General features: G+C 44.7%; 1 protein-coding gene across 13 annotated transcripts in view; it reads left to right on the top strand.

The window, feature by feature from the left end:
* HDAC4 (histone deacetylase 4) overlaps positions 1–19255 on the top strand; it is a 252357-nt gene that overhangs the window by 26037 nt on the left and 207065 nt on the right. For 2 of the 13 annotated variants that reach the window (XM_080599466.1, XM_080599467.1), the window contains exon 1: positions 6–15640. The exons of 10 other annotated variants lie outside the window; for them this stretch is intronic. The gene's annotated coding sequence lies outside the window, so the exon portion shown is untranslated. Of the gene's footprint in view, positions 1–5; positions 17380–19255 lie in introns of those variants that run through there. One more of the 13 variants, XM_080599465.1, reaches the window with a different exon arrangement.

Here is a 19255-nt window from a genome sequence, read left to right as displayed (position 1 = left end):
TAAGGATAAAAAACCTTTGAATTCACTAACAACAGCAGAATACCACCGGACTTGGCAAGAAGTGTGCTGTACTTGAACTGCACGATAGCTTGTGTGGGACGAAAAGGCTTTTTGTCCTGTGAACAGGCTTTCTGCTGTGCCTAAATGGTAATCCAGTCCCTCTCCCTGTGCTACTGTTTCCTTTAAAATCAAAACTTTGCACCAAGATGGAAAGTCGAACTGTTAAGAAAGTTGAATCAGTTTTGAGGAAATCCTACTGATGTTTCTAATTGCTGCATTACATAGTGCTGAAAGTTCTAGGTGTTTTCTGAGATGTTAACCTGATGCTTAACTTTGTTAAATCTGCACTGGTAAGCCTCATCTGTATGTACTGTTCTGAGGAATGGTCGTGGTTCTACTGGTGAGTCTTCACTGATACTTAAGAAGGAATCTCTTTTGGCTTTTAAAGTACTTTTTAGTAAGAAAGAAGAGTTTTGCTGGAGTTTTTGCTGTTAATTGATCCATATTAGTGTTGGCTGTGGGATTATCCCTAATGTGTTTTGTAATTTAAGACACGTGATTCATCCCTACAAAACTGCACGTTTCTGTCTGTGAAGAGGATCTGTTGGTGCTCAGTTTTGCTTACAGTTTTGTCAAACGTGTATTTAGTGTTTCAGGTGTCTTTGTGTGAGGCAGTCACTTGTGAGTTTGAGCATTGGAAGGTGAGTTTCTATAGTGTTCTGATACTCCTGCTTTGACCATTTCAGTTTATGGTTGGAAATAATGACTACTGGAAGTAACTAATTCAGTAATGATGAGGCCCGTGAAATTATTTATCTGTGCTTTTAACAGGTTACTTTTGTGACTTCTGTTTAATCAGTTTTGGGTTAGTAGTCAAATAAGACTGAAGTCCACATCGCCTTAGATTTAGGGAAATGTGTATTTGTGGGGGAAGGATTTTGTGTGCTTCAGAATGATTTCTAGCAGTGTGTTAGTGGCTGCTGAGGCTGGGAGCAAGAAGCACTGCAGTAAACAAGGGTGCTGGAGGTTACAAGCAGCAGTCTTGAAAATTTGGCCCATGCAATAAGAACTGAAATGGGTTTACAGGTTTCTGAAATTATCAGCCTTACCAAAAAATAAAAAAAATCTGTAATATAGGAGTCTCTTAGATTTTTGAGGCTTGCTTCTGGTACAGCGGGGAGTTGGGAAACTAGGTACATGCATACAAGTAATGTTCTGCACGTAGGTATTCACCTGTGATGCATTTTCTGCAATGCAGGGTTTTTCAAGAGGTCGGTTCTTCAGTTTTGTGGATGGCTCTTGCTTGGATGTGTTGCTCCCTCAAAAATGAGAAACACTGAGGAGCTAGTGGCTTTTTTTCCTCACGGTACTGGGATGGATTGAGCGTGTGCTTATGTTAAAAAACAGTAAACAAACCTAATTTAATATAGCTCTATTTAAAGAGCATCTCTCCAGGTATTCTAGAAAGGACGATGTCATTCCTAGCTGGGCTGCTCTGTAGTGGAAGCCCATAGCTTGTCTTCCATTTTGGTCTTGTTTTCCTTTAATTCAAATGCAGCTTTCTTTTTTGTCTTGCCCCTTCTTTGGTGCTCCTTCTCTTGCCCAAATTCTGTACTGACGATGTACCAGGGAGCCGTGTAAGAAGTGCTAATGCAAGAAAGCAAGAAGCTTCTCATGCAAGAAGAGTTCTTGTGGTGTTATAAATCTGTTTGAGTCTCCTTTTTGTAACAAAAATGTTTGGGTGGCTCCTGCTGGGATTGGTGGTCTAATCAGTGCCCAGTTGGGTGGCTCTGGTCATACATGTGTTCTCCTGAGCTGCTGCTCCTAGTCCTGCTTGGCCCATTGTCACAGAAGGGCTTTGGATGAGGTATGGGTTGGCTCAGTACGACGGGAAGCTGTGACTTCTGTATCAGCGTTTGGTAGAAGGCTTCATGTCTGCAGTAACCCTTGAAGTGAAGGACTTGGGAGAGAAAGTCAATGACCATCGTCAACTGTTTCACTGGATATCGCTTAAAGGGTGAAAAACTTCCATAAAATTAAAAAAAAAAAAAAAGCCAAGGAAGTGATTTGGTGGTACGTTTACAGAACGTTGTGTTAGATGTGGGCTTTGTATGAAAATATTTACAAACAGTATTAATTTCTGCAAAGTTTCAGTTCTCATCAAATGCTGTTTAGGAATTCTGTATCTGTGCCCTTCCTAGGCTCTGGGTTCTCATTTTGCTTCTGTCTCCAAGGTTCAAATTCTGTGGTGTTTCACGATGACTTTTTATCTCTGGCTCATGCTGTGGTATTCTTAATGCTCGCTTCTCTTTTAGAGTCAGTTTTATAACATTTGGTGGAAACAGTTTCCAAACCTTGCCAAAGATGACATCTGGGCTTCTCATGTCAGTTATGATAGCTATTTTGATTATATGGCTACAGGTAATTATTGCTAATGATGTGCATTGTTTAAGGGAATGCTCTGGCTTAACTCAAGAGCCTATTAAACTTTGCTTCAGTGGGTACAAGCTTTCTTCTCTAATCTTCTCCAAACCTATAACTAATGGGATGTTTTAGGAACAGTGCCATAAAATTGTTGCAGTGTAGATGAATGAAAGTGCTTTTTTTTTCTCACAAGAGAGCTTTGAAGAGTGAAGAAAAGTTGTATGCTGAAGGCTTCTCACTGAATGGGGTTAAAAATACAGAATATTTGGTCTAAGGTAAATTACTTGCTTTTGTTCTTTTCCCCCCCATCAGTGCCATTTTTTTTTGTTATAATTTGGAGTAACTTTCCTAAAAGAATACAAAATCTCCTTTGGAGAAGCAGGAATGCCCACCGCGGAGAAGTGGATCCTCAGGAACTTCCAGTCTTCCTCAAGCCCTAGGTGTAGGGTAAGGACTTTGACCTTTTATTCCAATTTCTGCGTTAAGGCTCTCTCCAGTCTTTCAAGCTTTGGGGTGAGATAAGCAGCTCTTGTGAACTTGACTTGTCACAAAAACACACGTGGCTGCCGTAGGTGGCAGAGGGTGGACCTTGCTGGTGAGGAGCAGGAGCAGCAGGCAGGTTGCTGCTGGGGTCCCTCTTGCCGCAAGCACCGGGCGTCCACCTCCGCGCGCAGCCAGCTGCCCTGGAGGGACCGACTCTCTGCAGTGGTGGTAAGCCTTGTGGGTGCCTGGGCAGGAGTGTGAATCGTTTGGGGCAGGATGGGTGCGGAGGGGGATTCAAGGCTGGAATCGGACGTGGGGCGGCAGGAGGAAGAGGAGGAGGCAGCGTAGACCTCGTCAAGGCAAAGCGCAGAGGCATTGCGCGCCCTTTGGCTTTTGGCAGAGGAGTTGCTGCTTCTTCCAGTGCTGGAATAAAGCTAAAAAAAAAAAAAAAAAAGCTGAAATTGTGCTATAAAAGATGGAGTTGCTGCAAAGTATAATTAAGAAAATTAGGCTAATTAAGATAACATTTAGGATTATGACAAAGCTTGGGGGGGCAGGGGCAAGCATGTTTAGTTTCACTTCTTAACCTGCTAGTGTTGCCCACAATTTAAACTTACCTTACGTAACCCGTGGTGCTGATGCCACTCATCTTACCCAGGCTGCCTTGGGTGTGTGTGTTTTTGTGTTTTTTCTCCTATTGACCTTAAATGATTTCTTGATGACCCCTTCCCCCCCCTCAATTTTCAGCGGCTTAAGTTTTGCTGTCATTTAGTTCTTTAATCAGTAAAGATTGTTCTACTGATACCAGTTATACATAAAAATTAGTTTAAAAAAAAAAACCACAACAAAACACTTAAAGTTAATCACTCAACTGATTTGTATTTGTTTAAAGTTCACAGTCCTTTGTAAAAACTGAAAATCTCCATGTTCAATGAAGCATTTTGTTTATGAAATGTTATCTTACAGGAATTAGCCAGTCTTGAATGCAAATGCTATATTCTTTCTTCAGAGCTACTCTTGCGGAGATGCAAATTTTATTTACATTTTGGAGTGCTGAATGTTTGATAATTAGGAATATTGAAACTTAAGAATGATTTGCCTATCTAATATGGAAAAATCTGCAGCAGGATCATTAAAACCAAGAGGAGATACCAGAGAAAGCAGAAAGCTTCATGATCACAGAACGTGAGGAAAATGAGGTAGCAAGTCATGTGCTGTGATTCGCTAGGCTGAGAAGTACTTTTGTATGGCATTTTATCTGCCAAGTGTAAGAAGCCACTCTCCTTTCATATTCCATGGCTCAATGAGGCATGGAAAGCCATTTCATGCACTATACATAAGAGCTTTCCCTGTTAGTCTCTCAAACATTTTGCACCATAAAATAAATATTTTATGCATTCTCTTTTTAAAGATTAAGAAGTTTCTGTGGAGATGCATTTCAAGCTGGCTTTAAATGACACTGACCTACTTTCTGGCAGTAATGAGTCTGTTTCTGTAAGTTATCTGGGGGCAAGAGCATTCTTTCAATAAACATAAGGACTACAGGAGTAATTTCCAGTTCTCCTTTAGCACAGTTGATACTTGGTGGCTGCTGTCTGGAAGAAGATTTGGACACAGCCTATCCCTGCTTGCCCCTACTTGTCTGGTGCTCCATTCACTACAATGGGATTATTCTAGATTGGGCACTCAGGCTCCTACTTAGGAGTAAAACACAAGTAATAGCGAGTATAGGTAGAATAGACTTCGAGGTTGGTTGACAAATAAGCTCAGCAGCAAGATCTGCCGGTAAGAGGTACTCATTGCTGCTTCTGTTCCACATGGGACAAAATAAGCTGTATGGGAGTGTGGTCATGAGGGTGATAAGAAATATTGTGACCTAAGGACCTCACCTTGAAGATGCCACCACTTCAGACCTGACTGGTAATTTACTTTTTCCCTTGCATTTGTTTGAGAGCCGTTGGTCAGTCGTAGGCAAGGCTGGCATCCTTACTTCTCTCCTCATGCAGTACTTGTCAGCTTTTTCCTCTCTAAATGCATTGTTGATAAGGTCTGTATTAAGAGAATATTTTTGTTGCTTGGGTTGAGTGTCCTAGGTTGCTTTTAGGAATGGGCTAGTAACTGTGGCTATCCTGTTGGTATTCTATCTGCCCAAGAAAAGGCTTTGGCAGCTATCTTAAACTACAGCATATGGAGAAGTTTCTTTAAGGACTGCATGCTATTTTGACAGTGACTGGAGGTAGGAGGTGTTCTGTAAAATCTCCTGTTACAGTAAAGTTGTCAGCTCTGGAACAAAATTTGAAAGGCATACCAGTGGAAGATTAGACTTCTCATTATGCGAAAGAAGTGGCTGTTTCTTGATCCCTAGAATGTGTCTCTCCGGGCTTGGTTGTCATTCATGTGAAAAGCAGTGTGATGTGTTGTTGTATAGGATGTGACTTGGAGAAAAGTCCCCGTTTCACCAAACTGCAAAGCAGAAAGGTTCTGTTGATCATTTAGTTGCTGTGATGGCTGCTGCATGGTGGGAGCTCACAAACTGAGCTATACGAGCTACATTAGAGCTCATGAGGAGTCCTGTGATCCAAGCAACACGTGTTGATCCACAGAGACTGTTCTTTTCAGGGAGGTGATGCCAGCCTGCACCAAAAAGCTTTGGCTGGGAGAGCTGAAAACCTTTGCAAGACTGGAACCGGGCACTTAATTTTCTTTCTTCAACTTATGAGTGAAGAACTACTCCGCCAAGTATTCATATGTATGTGTAAGCTGAGGACATCCTGGATTTCCTCTAAGGGGAGTAGTATCGTTTTGAGGAACATGACAGTTTTAAGACTGCTACCCTGGAACCTGTGAAGCTTTCACTCTCTGGAGCTTCAAATAGTTGAGACCTTCTGTGCCAGGTTTTTATTGTACCCTCCAACGGAAAGAATTGTTTTGTGCTTCAACTTGGGGTTCAAGTTGAAGTTCCTTCTAGGTCAGCGTCCCTGCTAAGTATGTTCCTCTTGCTTCTATTTTTCCTTTAGATGCAGTTCTTGCACTTTGGAATTCTTTAAAAGCCTGCTTCTAAAGCAGCGTTTTAGCCTGTGATGTATCCTGCGGTGTAAGGATGAGAAGCAGCTGAGAGGGAGATAACTGAATTATTTTGAATGAGGCATAGGATGAGAAAAGGATAGAAAAGAGGTTTCTCTTTTAAAGTCAGACGATAATATTTAAGATAGTCCTTAGCCCCTTGTGTCTCACTTGGAAAGCAGACAGACTTTTTTTCTGTATGCTTACTGTGCTTCTGGTATTCACTTTTGGTCAGCCTTAGTTTGACCCATATCTTCTCATGTATACTTCCTTAAATTAGATTTGTTACTGGACTGTACCAAGGAGTGTATTCTCAGTATTTATCTTAAATTATTCAGCTTGTCTTAGCGCCAGGCTCTCGCATCGATGAGGCTTGTCTTCGTGCCTTTGCTGTGGTCAGATCAATTAGGACAGTGCTGATCCTGAAGGAACATTTCAGTCATTCTTGCGACTCTGAAAGTGATTTAAGGGCAGGGGCAGAAAATCCACTTATTTGCAGATGGATGTCAGCCATACGTGGTATTTTTCATCCTTTAAGTACAGGAATTTGGCCATCTGATTACCTGTGCTTTGATAGGTGCTGTTTACCCTAACTTCAAAAGAAAAATGTTGCTTTGTTTTGTGAGAGCTCTTGCTCAAAAGATTTTTTTTTCTTTGAGAAGGTTTTCATGTTGGTTGGGAGGGAGAAGGATGAAGAAAAAACTGCTGTGCAGTATGTTGCCATTGTATCTCGTATTACTGTTCCTCCTTTTTGTTGTTTTCTTCTTGAGCTGTGGTACTTGCTTTCTTTTTCTTTGTCCATTGGCACGTTCCTGTACGCTGCTGGCTGGGCAGGGGCCACGCTGCAGTGACTTCGTGCAAGGAGAAACAGGCGAGTGAATCTCTGTTAGTGCCTTTGACTTGTTGATCAGTGAGAAATGGGGTATACATTTAATTCTTCCTCTAAGAAAAATAATATTAGTATATCAGGAGATCTTTTAAAAAAATTGTTCTTATAACTAAACAAAATACCGTTGTTTCATCAGTTACTGGGAGAACTACTGGGAAAACCAGATGCTTTCCAGGCAATGCCCTTGTTTGCTTTGAAATACTTGACAGATTCATGGTACTGTCATGGTTTGGCTCAATGATGCTTGATAGATTGATGTTCTGAAATGTTGAAGCAAATTTTCAGCCTTTCAAAAGGATGAAGCTGATATTAAACTTTGCAGCTACTGGAATCTGAATTACCTACAGGAAAATATTCATATGGGCTTTTTTGAGATGCTACTGTCTCCCTGTAATCTATTTCAAACTGAACTAGATCAAGATTACTTAATGTCTTCTTTCAAACAAAAAAAAAGAAGTGTGCTGACTGTGACTATTTAGGGATTCGTCTTGAATTTCAAGCATGATTCAAGCTTAATTTTTAATGCTTAAAACCCAGCTAGGTGGCCTGGAAGAGCCCGTCAGAGCACGACATGGTTCAGCAGCGCCCTGGGAGGCAGATGTCAGCCTGTGGACCTGATACCGTGGCCGCTGCCTGGCTGAAGGGGCAGCAGAGGCTCTGGCAGGGAACGCACAGAGCAGACTGGGCCCTTCCAGTGTTTGCTTCCAGCCCGTGTACCTCCGCTGTGGCTCCATCAGAGCTGTCCTGCAGGCCGGAGGTGTGAGGCCTTGGTGCCCTCCGCGAGGATGGCTGGGCCTGGCCAGCCCATGGGCCTCTGGCTGCAGGGCCTGAGGAAGGTACCTGGGCAAGCCTGTGGCAGTGCTGTTAATTACACTCTTGAGCTGTTAATTACCCTCTTGAGATCTCTTTGGGAGTGGTAAAGCTGCATTTCTCAGTCCTGTTTCTGTCATCCGTTCAGCTGCTTTTTGGGGGCTGTTTAAGCTCCGGCACTTGCAGGGAATTTGTCTCCCTCCACAGTCACTGGCGAGAGTGGGCACCACTTCACAGCATGAAAATTGATGTCCTTGGGGCTCTGCTTCCTCTTGCTGAATGAGGAGTGGAGCAGTGGCATCTGAGCTCTTTGCTGCAAGCATTGGAGCTGGGTGCTTATGGAGATTAAAAAAAAAAACAAAACAAAAAAACAAAACAACCAAGCTTTCCATTGGTGCTGCTGGTATCATTTTGGTTGTGCCAAGGTCTGAATAATATTCAGCACTGAAAAAATCTTCCTCTGTGTATTGATACTTGCAGCTGACTTGAATGTGAGCGAGGAGGATTTTAGCAGTGCCGTCGACTCCTCCACTAGATACTCCTGACCATGGGCAAGGTAGAGTTGCTTGCAGTGGACAGAACTTGTGGAAAATCTCGGCACTGCAGCTGCAGTCTGTGGTAGGGCTGGGATCAGGATGTTGGAGGAATGACAGATGGATTCAAAGAAATCATTTAAAAAAAAAAATCAATCCTTACCCTTTCACTATTCAAGAATCTATGTACTCATTCTGTTTGTAGCTGTTATGTTGCCAAACCACATAAATAGCTTTACAGGGAAAATTGTAATAGGAGCGAGGTCTAGTCTGTGAGCTTTGAACTGCTAGCCTTGGCTTCAGGTAACCATTTTGTCCTGAAAGGCTGCTGCTGTAGTCATGTAACCCCATCAGGTTTTGTGTAATAACAAGATGTATGAGCCTTGGGGTGAGGGGGGAGTGGGGCTTGATGCCTGTCTAAGCAGTTTACTCGTTGCATTGTGTATGTTGATTTTTTTTTATGGTATTGCTGTCCATGAACTACTGTGTAATGACTGTTTGCTCTCAGGTTTCACTTTCTAATCAATAGACCAAGATCAATGCAGTTATTTGTATATGTGGTCTCTTCAGATATCCAGCTAGTCAGGCTGGGTGCTGCTGGGATAGGTAATGCCACCCTCAGTTGCCTTACTTGCTGAGAGATGAGAGGACAGCAATTTTTTTTTACTGCTGTAAAGTTGGTCCAGTTTTTTTGATCAATTAACAATTCTTCAGGCTGAGAACCCTTGCAGCTCAGTAAGATGCACTTAAACTAAAAAAGCACAAAGATGATCCACTGAGACAGATTTTTAAAATTCTGTTTGTGTTTAAATCATGCAATTTAAGGATAAACAGACTTTTTCACTCCTTTAACTGTGACCTTTGTTTTATGCTGGATATGAAAAGAAACATCTTAGTTTAAAACTTTTCTACGGTAGCGCGCTTCTGCTCTATAAAATGCTTGAGCTGCTCTTGTGGAGAAAGGTAAAAGCCCGAGCTAGACCAAGCTGATAGTCTTTCTCTTCGCTGGTCAAAAAATAACCCAGAACGATAAAAAGTCCAGAGCCCTTAAACCAAACTCTATTAGTCCATCCAAGTCCATCCTTGACTTGTCACTTCAGGAGAAAGTCAAAAACTTCCAAATACTTTGTTCTGAGCAAGGTGTCCCTGGTCTCGTACAACCTTTGCCAGGAGAAGGCATGCAATCTTTACAGTTTAGCAAACCAAGAGGAAGGGCTTAGGCATCTGTTCCCTGCTGACAGCAAGTATCTGATTAGCATTAGATTTTTTTTCTTTCCAGCAGGTGGAAGGCCTGTTCTGCAGGCTTGTAACTCTTGACAGGTTTATCATGAAGGCTTCTTGGCAGGTAGGGGTGATGCTGCTCATTCAGTCTGCATTCAAGATTCTGGCTTTTTTCCTTTAAAACATGGCTTTGTGCTGTAGCTGTTTCAAATAGATCATGGGACTCTTCCTTTGTTTTGCTTCTTAGCGTCCAGAATTGCAGCAGGTAGAACCCTCGCAGGGTCAGTATACTTTAATTGTTACCTCTGCTTCCACCAAAATATATTTGAAGTGATCTGAGCAAACGTAGCATCAGTTTATATTCACAGAGGGTCAGGAAGACTCCAAACTAATCTTCTCATGTTGCTTTTTTCATGAGAAGGGGTGTGCATAATGTTTCTGTCCAGTCACTGCGTTCTGCTGCCTTACGCTGGCTTTCTAACGGAGCAGCTGTGTAAGAGTTGTGCTTCTAACTTTTTTCAGTTGCGTTTGTCATGCAAGACCTCAGCTTGTTTTTTTTAGCAGTTGACCAAATCACTTTCTCACTGGGTGCTTAAAGAGAATTCCTCCTCCTCCACTGATTAATTTCTGGCATGGAGCATGAAATAGCTCTTGCGTCAATAAGTCGTCACAACCTTTGCTTGTCTCTGTCAGCGTAAATACGGTTGGACTCTAACACGCCCCAAAGTAGGCCAGAGGTTGCTAATTTTGCAGCTGCAAAGGGGCCGAGTCCAAAAGAGAGCTGCGGGATGCATGTGCTTGGTGGGATACCAGAGCTGCGGCAGTTCAGGTTACACATTGGGCACACTCTGCCACCTCTCCTCTCTGCACTGTTCTTTTTTTAGTTTCTGGAATTACAGTACATTTTTTAAATATAAATTATATGCTAACAGTCTTAAGAGGAGTGTGTTTTTAGGTACTTTTGTGTTTAGTTACTAGAACAAACGTGGTCACTTTTACAACTATGGCCAAGCCAAGTGTCTTTCTGGTTATACCCCAATTGCTCGGGTTCTCTTTGAATTACTTACGAAAAGCAGATTTGCCAGCCTGCGTGACCCTGGTACTTGAGGCTTTGCTGATTTTCTTCGGTGAACTGCGGTGTTGCTCAGACTTGCTTGCCTCCTGCTGCCCAGGTAGATACCAGTTGTTTCACAGACAGACTGCTGCGGTCCTCTGCTCCACGGCTGCCTGCGGATCATCGCTCTGGAGATGCCGCCAGGCTCAGGACAGCGCTTGCAGCAGCTTAGGACTGTGCCTGCTTTGTGCTCCCCACCTCTGTGTGGACCACTGGGTGAGCTGAGACCTTGCTCTCCTCCGTTGCCTTTGGTCTCTTGGGAAGGCTTGCTTTTCAGATCGTTCCTCATGCTGCCTTTTTCTGCTGTTAACTCTGCAAAGCAAAACTACTGTTTGCTTTTGTCAGGGAGGATATGGATACCATTACGAAGAAGAATGGGATGTTTTGGGATAATTGATCAAAGTAATTAGGTAATAGCTACTTAATCTTTAGAGGTTTCCAGCAATTAGATAGAAGAAACTTCCTACAAAGCCATTTGCTTGAAAAACTCTCGTTGTGCAAATCAGGTGCTGAATGCTTCCAGAAATGGACGGTGAGAAACCTGGTAAATAACTTTGCAGTTTTTAAAGACAGGTTAGAGCTTAATTTTCAGGAAATGTAGTGACTGCATTTGTTAGCTGAGATGTAAGAAAACTGGAGTTTTACTGCAAGGATAACAGCATATTTCAGGTACTCCAGTCACTGATATTGTTTTTTTAAATTATAGCTGAATGGAAAAACAAATGCTTTTTTTTTTTTTAAGTTGCTTTTCTAATAGCAAAAGCAATGCAAAGTGAAGTGGGAGTGAAGTAAAGTCCTCCTCTGCAGCAAGCTTACTATGACTAGTAACCAGTGTGTAGTGCGTGCAGTGTTGCTGTGCCCCCTGGGACACGCTGTGGTGGTGGCAGAGTGGCGCAGGCTGTGCCACTTGGCATGTGAGCCGCCGTGGAAGCCTGCAGCTTGGCATTGGCATGGCAGTGGCTAATGAAGGGATGCTGCTTTGCTGGAGTAGCTTGATCCTTGAAAGCCGTCCATAGTTCACCGATAAAAAGTAAAGCAGAAAAGGAGCAAAATGAAACAGGGAGACACGTGAAAACCTAGAGCAGCAATGGCTTAATACTATGAAATGTCCTGTTGATCAAGGCACGCTAAAGAAATGTGTGTAAGTGATGGACTTAGATATAAAGAAACGCTTTTCCCCCCATGGCAGAGTAGCTGCAGCCTGACGTTTCAGACACAGGCTTCTTTCTGTGTCTGGATTCTCGGAGAGAGGCTTGAGGGAGCTGCTGAAGAGTCGGAAACGATGCACGTACAGCTGTTTGTCAGCACGAATCGGAGCTTGGGGTAAAGGCTGCCAGTTTGCTGAGACTACAGCAGCTTCTCCTGAAAGAATGCACTGATTTGAATTAAAAGGAAAAAAAAGTCTGTTCAGTCTTTCTGGAAGCATCTTCCTTCTCCTGCTTGGATCACTGTGCCAATGCCTCAGAGCTCCCCTACCGGTAGATTTGGCACCGAGGAGACCAGAGTAGTTGCGCAGGCTTGATGGAACAAATGGCATTAGAAATATTAAGAATATTCCTAAAGCTTACAGTAATTATTTATTTTTTAATTCTCTTGATCTGTATCTAAATAAAAACAAAACCTGCTGGTGGAGTGATGGGGGAAAATTCTTAGAAATACCATTCCCAATGAAGGTTTTAGATGTTATTTCACCAATTTTGAGAAGCCAGCTGCTATCAAACCAACTGTTTCTTATTTAACTTTCTGAAAAGTTGTTTGTCCTTTAAAAACCAATCTGTTGGTCCTGATGCATATGCCAACCTACTGCAGGCATGCGTAAGCCTGAAAGGGCAGGCCTATGTATGATTTGTATCTATAAACACTTTCAGTGATATAATCCATGTCTATTTGATGAGAAAGCTGTCCACTTGCAGTTCATTTTCCTTGCCAGAAAGGAAAGTGTGGCTTGTTCTCAGTCTGAAGTAGGGATTTGACAAGCTCTCTGTTTTTTAGTACAGGATCCTTTATCTTGTGCCAAGTTTTGGAGTAGATGTCTCCCCTTCCCCTTCCTCCTCCTCTCTTTAGTTGTAAGCTAAATATTCATGAGGATATTTACATGTTTTGGTCAAGCTTAACACTTAATCTGTGCAGAGTATCTTTTTCCCGTTAAAGCTTGAGTTTTGAGAACTAAAGTATTTTTTTTAATATTTCCTGGTGTAGTTTGTTTATTCCTACATCAGAGATGGGTCTCGTGGTGCTGGCGAAGCCACAGGATGATGATGATGATGGCCGCAGGAGAAGGCACTGTGGCTGGCTTGGCAGCTGCCTGCCCGTACCTGTGTTGGTGCGCAGAGCGCGTTTGCCCGTCGTGCTTTTGTTGTAAAGTCAGCTGGCGTTGTTTATGCTTTTGTGCCATTCTTCTTGTGAGAGTCTGTGCCTAGCCTGGATTTGAGGATCTTGGCAGAAAGTGACTGCTCAGGAGTGTATGATGCTGTTAGACAGCAACAAGGCTGTTTTGAGTTGGCTCAAGGATGTAGGGTTCTGTATTCATGTGTGCATATGTATTTATACGTGTGCGTGTGTCTATCTTAACTCTCCTTTGGTTGCTAAATCTGTAGTTTAACATTTTTTGTGTGTGGAAGGAGAACACGGGGCCATTTTTGGTTTCAAATACCAGCTTTTCAGTGGGTACGGGTCAGCTCCTGTCTGTTAGTGTGTGTGATGCTGCGGTCTGGCCACGTGTCTCTGTCCAGGCTCCTCCTGTATGAAATGGGGAAAATTATTCTTTAGGCCTGCCTTTGGCTCTGGGCTGTGCTTTTCTGTGGCCTTGCAATGCCGGAGGCCTAGGAAGCCTGATGTTGGGTCTGGGCGTCTGACGTACCTGTAGGCAAACTGAGCTTTGGTGTGGTGTTGGGTGCATGGTGAGCAATGCCGGGCGAAGGGCGGTTAATTACAAAGGGAATGTGAGCTTCCTAACTGCTGAGTAAAGCCAGCCGTATGTTAAATCAAGGCGTGCTCTCCCCTTCCGTTTCCCTGGTCACTGAAGAGCTGGAGAGTAAAGGCGAGCGTAACTCAGGCGGGGAGATGGAGTGGCCATCTCTCTCGTCCCTGGGGCATCCAGCACGCCGACACCACCAGCGATGGCATCGCCGCCCGCACGGAGCACAGCGGGATGCACCTAGCAGCACTTTCGTAGATGCTTGGTTTTGGCCAGCTGGACATCATCTAGGCAAACGTCAGGCTTGGTAAGAGTGAGACTGGATGAGCCAGTTGAGGAGACTGGATGGACTCAGGGCGCAGACGCTGCCCAGCCAGCAAGTCAGTGATGAGTTTGCTCTGCGTGTGCCGGTACCACAGTCGGGGCGATGGCAGCTGAGTAGATGCTTTCGTTCACAGGCAGCCCTCGCCTGCCTTGCTGTTGTCCCATTAAGGGGCAGCAGCCCCTGATCAGCAGTGAGCTGTACTGAGCGTGGGATGAAGCAGCCCATGCATTGACGGGGACTTTGAACAGGACCCAGGGGCCCCTGCGTCCTAAAACCGTACCAGTTTCCCTCCTCCTGGAAGAAACGGTAAGATAGCTTCAGACAGGCACTAAAATCCCTTTGTTGCTGCTTATTTTGGGTTATATTTTGCTGGTTTTCTGTCAAAACTGCTTTCTTTGTGAGAAGCCGGTCGGAGAATATTCACTCAGGAGCCGTCAGTTTCAAGAGCTGGATTGCTTTAGGTGCGCAGCCCCAGTCAGCGCGCTGGGCTGCGGAGCTGTAGGGGGTGCCCTGCCTGCTGGTGAGCTGGGCGCAGGGCCGGCGTGGAGCAGTCTGCTTGTGATGCCTCGCCTGGGTTGCTGAGCTCCGGACGAGTACGGATCTCTACAGAAAGAGGAAATAACGGAAATAATTTTATATTTAATTTTACAAGGAAATAATGATGCTTGTAGCTGATTTAGACACGTGCATAGGGTGGCTTTAGCAAGGAAAAGGATCAGATGTAGTTGTGTTGAAAGAACTCTTCTGCTAGAAACTTTTTTCTCTTAAAATAAGTAAATTGAATGTAGGACTATTTCTGTTGAACTACACTATTTTTTTCCCAATATCCTACAGTGGAAATGTTTCACACCAGAAAGGTGTGTGTAGTGTTTTGAAACTGTCATGAGATCGTGACTGACTTTTATTTTGAAAGAGGCAGAACGCTCGGTATTCGCTTTCTTCGTGTTTTTTTTTTTTTGTTTTCTTGCACGGCTGCGTTTTCATCATGTCTGCTGGCTTGTTTGCTTTCGTCCACTTGCTAGTTGTTGCTAACATCCTGGTTAGTACGCTTTTTGTATTGGTAAATTTAAGTGATTTATCAGCTTAGTTCCAGTCCCCCCCCCTTTTTTTTTAACCATTCTGCCACCTCCAAGGTGTTAATTTTGCTGACTAACTGGTGTGTAGCTAGCTTTGTGCACAGGGAAGCTGCACGGAGGAGAGCTCGGACTGGGGTGTTTCTCCCAAATCGAAGCTGGCAGAGTCTGCTGGACATTGTCACTGCTTGCCTCTGCCGGCCAGCTGATTCCCCGGCTGTAATAAGAAAATTACTGACTTGGAGCTTCCACCTAGCTCATGCTTCAGATGTGTTCAGGGGTATTTGAGCTGCAAGGCTCTTAAACACGACTAAAGCAGGCAGCCCTGCCTCTGCTAGCGAGTGCTGTGCTGCCTGCACCACCACTGGTCTCCAAATTGTTTCAACTTGAGCCTTTTTTAGACACCGAGAAAATAAACTGCCGTGTGGGTTTTTTTCCCGGTCCTGGACTTGTGAAATGCCACTGCGGACCTCTTTCCAGGATAACAACCACTGAAACATCTAATTATGGATCAGTCTCTCGTTCCAAGCATCACATGCTCATAAGGCTTTCTGATATGTTGCACAGATTTTTCAAACCACTGACCTTTGCAGAGTGCCCTTGGCTGTGCCAGCAGAGAGCATGCTGGCAGCTTAAAGATGTTTTGTCTGGCATTTGAGCAGAGCTGAAAACTTACTGCTGGTGGAAACAGATGAGAGGGCAGAAAATGCAATGCGTGCTGAGGCTTTGGATGTCGAGCGCTGTCTGACGGCGAGCGGCGGCGGCAGTTTGTTGTTCCGCGTTGAAAGGTGACATTAATGGTGAAAGCTCTGGGGGTGGAACGCAGGTCGGACGGTAATCCCAGCAGCTCTGTTGTCAGCAGTGGTTTGCAGGCCACGTGCAGCCCGTTATTAATTGCGCTGCCTTATAAACGAGCGGTTGCGCGCAGCCGTGCGCGCACGACTCTCTGCAAAGCTGCTGCGCCGTGGCAGAGCAGCCAGATGTCACAACTCGCTCCCGATTGCTCTCACCAGGTAGAGCTACGGGAGGAAAACACCTACAGCTTTGGAAGACACAATAGCTGTGTGGAGGGAGCTGGGGGTGATGTGTGTGAAGGATATGTGATTTGTGATGCTGGAGGCTCAAGGCAAAAATAGTATCGTTTATAATAGTAAAAGTGAAGACTTCTGCACTACGCCTTTGCATTCTGCCAGCCTGTAATGAATGGAGGAGTAGTTTGCTTACAGATGACATGCAGGAATGAATAAGCACTTGAAATCTTGGTGCTGAAGAAACAGCTTTTTCATTTTGGCCTCCAAGAAAGTCAGAGCCATGTAGCTCCTTTTCTCACGTTGCCTCATGCTGCTTTAAATAAAAATGTCGTGAAGCATAAAATTAAGACTCTCTCTGCAGCCTTCGATCTCCCTGCAGAGTTCACTGTTCTGCTCTTGGCATGCTCGAGGACTTGTTATGACTATGGCTGTGTGCTGATTTTTTTGAGAGGATCCCTTAGCTGACTGTTTTTCTCCCCCCATCAGCTGGAGGAGGTGTTCAAAGAACAATCCAGAGCTTTGAACTCCTTCACCAGCTATAAAGATCTCATCCGTACGGGCTTGGGGATGGTGTAGGCACGGTGTCTTACTCAGAGCGAGTTAAGGTAGTGCGGGCAAGCCTTCAGCTGGAGGAGAGCTGAAAGGAGTTAAATCAGGTGTTAGTTCGTCACGCTGGAATGTGGAGCTGTTCCTCCCTTTGGTCACCGGGTGGTCGCCCTCTTGCTGTTGCGATGGCTGCCCTGAGAGTATGTTGCAGGTCTCTGGAGCGGGCGTGCTCACGGCGCTGAAAGCTGGACCCATCGTGGCTTTTGCGGTCCAAATGGTGGCTGGTGCGCACGCAGCTTGCTTCGCTGGCACAGCCTGGTGAGAGCTGGTTGCTGTTTTTTTCCTAGCCCAATTACTTACCCAATTACAGATTTCGCCTTGCCTAACTACTGAAGAGGGAGGCTAACTTTGCGTTACACTGCCAGCCACCGCGATGCCTTAGATTTGTAAGAGAGCTATTGCAGTTGTGTTGTTTTAGGCATGCAACGCAACCCTGACACGCGTTAATAGATGAACAGCTAAAGATCTTTTGAAGGCGAAATGGAAGAGCAAGCGTACTAATTCAGATGCTTCTGGAGAAACAGCGGGGCAGGGGCAGCTGAGGGCAGGTACAAGCTATGTGCTCGAGGAGGGAGCTGCCTTCTCCTGCAGTCTCATCTGGGCAGCACTGGTGCTGTTAGAGCAGCTCTGTCTGCTTCATGCTGCTCGCCGCCGTGCTCAGGGCTGATGTCTCTGTGCTTGGTTTTCACATAACTTCCTTAGGACACCTTAAATATCTTAGTATTTGATTTGATGATGTTTTGTTATGGGAGGTGGCGTTGCTTTTTCCTTTTCCTCGTTCCCCCACCCTTCTCTCTCGCCCTAAGCTGCTGCTGCTTCAAGTAATTCTTCCTGAGCTTCCTAGGAACACGATCCAGTGGGGAAAAGTTCAGATGGAAAAGCTCCTCATGGTAAGAAGTTGAACACGCTTGTCTTTCTGTTGTAAGATTAATACTATTAATTGCTTGCTTGTTGCTTAATGACAAACCAGTTAAGACATGGCCAGAAGTGATTCTCTTTCACCAGCACAATATTCTTTTTGCTGCTGTGTTTGCCAGAGCTGGCAGCAGGCACCTGTAGTACCTGAGGGATAGGCTGCTTGAAAACTACGGTGTTCTGGAATATTTTTCCATTTGTCTGGCCATGACTAATGCTTTCAGCACTTCTGATATCATCTGTACACCGCGTAATGTAGATGTGTGCAGATTTGTGCAAGAATAAGATGGGGGGAAAAGCCAATAACTTGGCCTTTGAAAATTGGAAAACATCAAGTTGTTATCTGTGAATGCTTTTATTATTTTCATATCCGGCTGCAACTTAAATGTCACGAGCCTCCTACTCAGAGAGGTCCCATCAGCAGGGAGTCTTGGCAGACATTTCCAGCAGAAAGCTTGGTGGTCTTGCTCGGGCTCTTGTTGGTTTGGCTCAGGTGTCTGGGCTGCCTGTCATCTACCAGGGTCTTCGGTCACCGCAAGCTGCTCTGCTAGAGGCAACTTAGAACACCTTCTTAGTTTCTTCGTCAGTTTTGATGATAAAAATAAGATTTGTTCAGTTTCTACTAAAAGTGTATCAGAAATACTGTTCTTTCTGCAGCGCTAGGTGGCTGCCTGCCTACCTGCAGACGCGCAGTGCCCGCGGGAGTCAGTCGCTGCCTTTGCTCGAGCTCCTGTTAGTAGGCTGGGTGGAAGAGGAATTGCCTGCAATGTTACTCACTGAAATGTTCAGGTATCGAAGGGATACGCATCCTGCAAGATTTCCTGTGAGTGGGCTTGTGCAGAGAAAAAATGGAAATTAGCTCTTGTAAGTGGCTGTGCGTGACACACGTTTAGAAGGAAGCCCGCTAGGAGGGTACGTCTGGGTTTATGTAACGGCTGCTGCGTGTGAGGCTCCCTTTTCCCCAAAAGACCTGTTGGTCCCATTCCAGGACAGATCTTACACCCCCGAATTGCAGCGATCGTTACTCTGCCTGTCTTATTCTTCTCATGCAGAGCAGGTCCCATGCTTGCTTCTCTTAAAAATCACTTGGGGTGATGAGGTGGTCGTCAGCCAAAATCACAAAGTCCCTGCAGGAATCAGCCTTCACTTAAGCTGTAAATCCCATCGTAAAGACTGGTCCTTGAGCAGGCTGGCAGTGCCCATTGTCCTGCCTGATGGCAAGCGGTAGGAGATGCTTAGGCCCTGAGACACAAAGCAGAGAACCCGAGATAGGTATGGAGTAATTCTTGCCGCTGGGGCACCTGAGAACCTGGATGCTTTGGCCTGAACGCGTTACCTGCGTTTGCAGGATGCGAACATCCGCCAAAGGAGCCGTTTGGAGAAATGAATTACATGTGCAGTAGGAAGTCTGGAGGTGGTTTGCAGTTTGGGGTCGCCTGCTGCACACTCTAACTATGGAAAATAGTTTGTGGATGCAATTTTCCGAGAATGTGGGATTTTTGGTGAGTCAGAACTGTTCCAGATAAAACCTGAGCATACTGCAGAGAGGGGCACAGTGCTGTAAGTCCTTATGAACCATCACAAGCGATGTTATTTTGCAGCTCTAAGGGTTTTCGTTCCCATGTGTTGTGTTTGAGGGGAGATTTCATTCTACCTGATAACTGTGGGGGTAGGGAATGAAATTGTTTGAGCGTGTGATTTAGAAGCCTTAGAGATGGTATTGTACATAATAATGCAATTATGGAATTACCACTGTGTCCTGTGTCTGAAATGCAGGTGTTTTGCTGCATCTGTCAGTGCTGGGGAGGGAAGCACATGCAGACATGTTCTGGAAAGAAACCCGTAATCTCC

Source organism: Anser brachyrhynchus (assembly GCF_964034855.1).
Source record: "Anser brachyrhynchus genome assembly, chromosome: 7".
Taxonomy (NCBI): domain Eukaryota; kingdom Metazoa; phylum Chordata; class Aves; order Anseriformes; family Anatidae; genus Anser; species Anser brachyrhynchus.
This window is presented reverse-complemented; position numbering and strand designations above follow the sequence as displayed.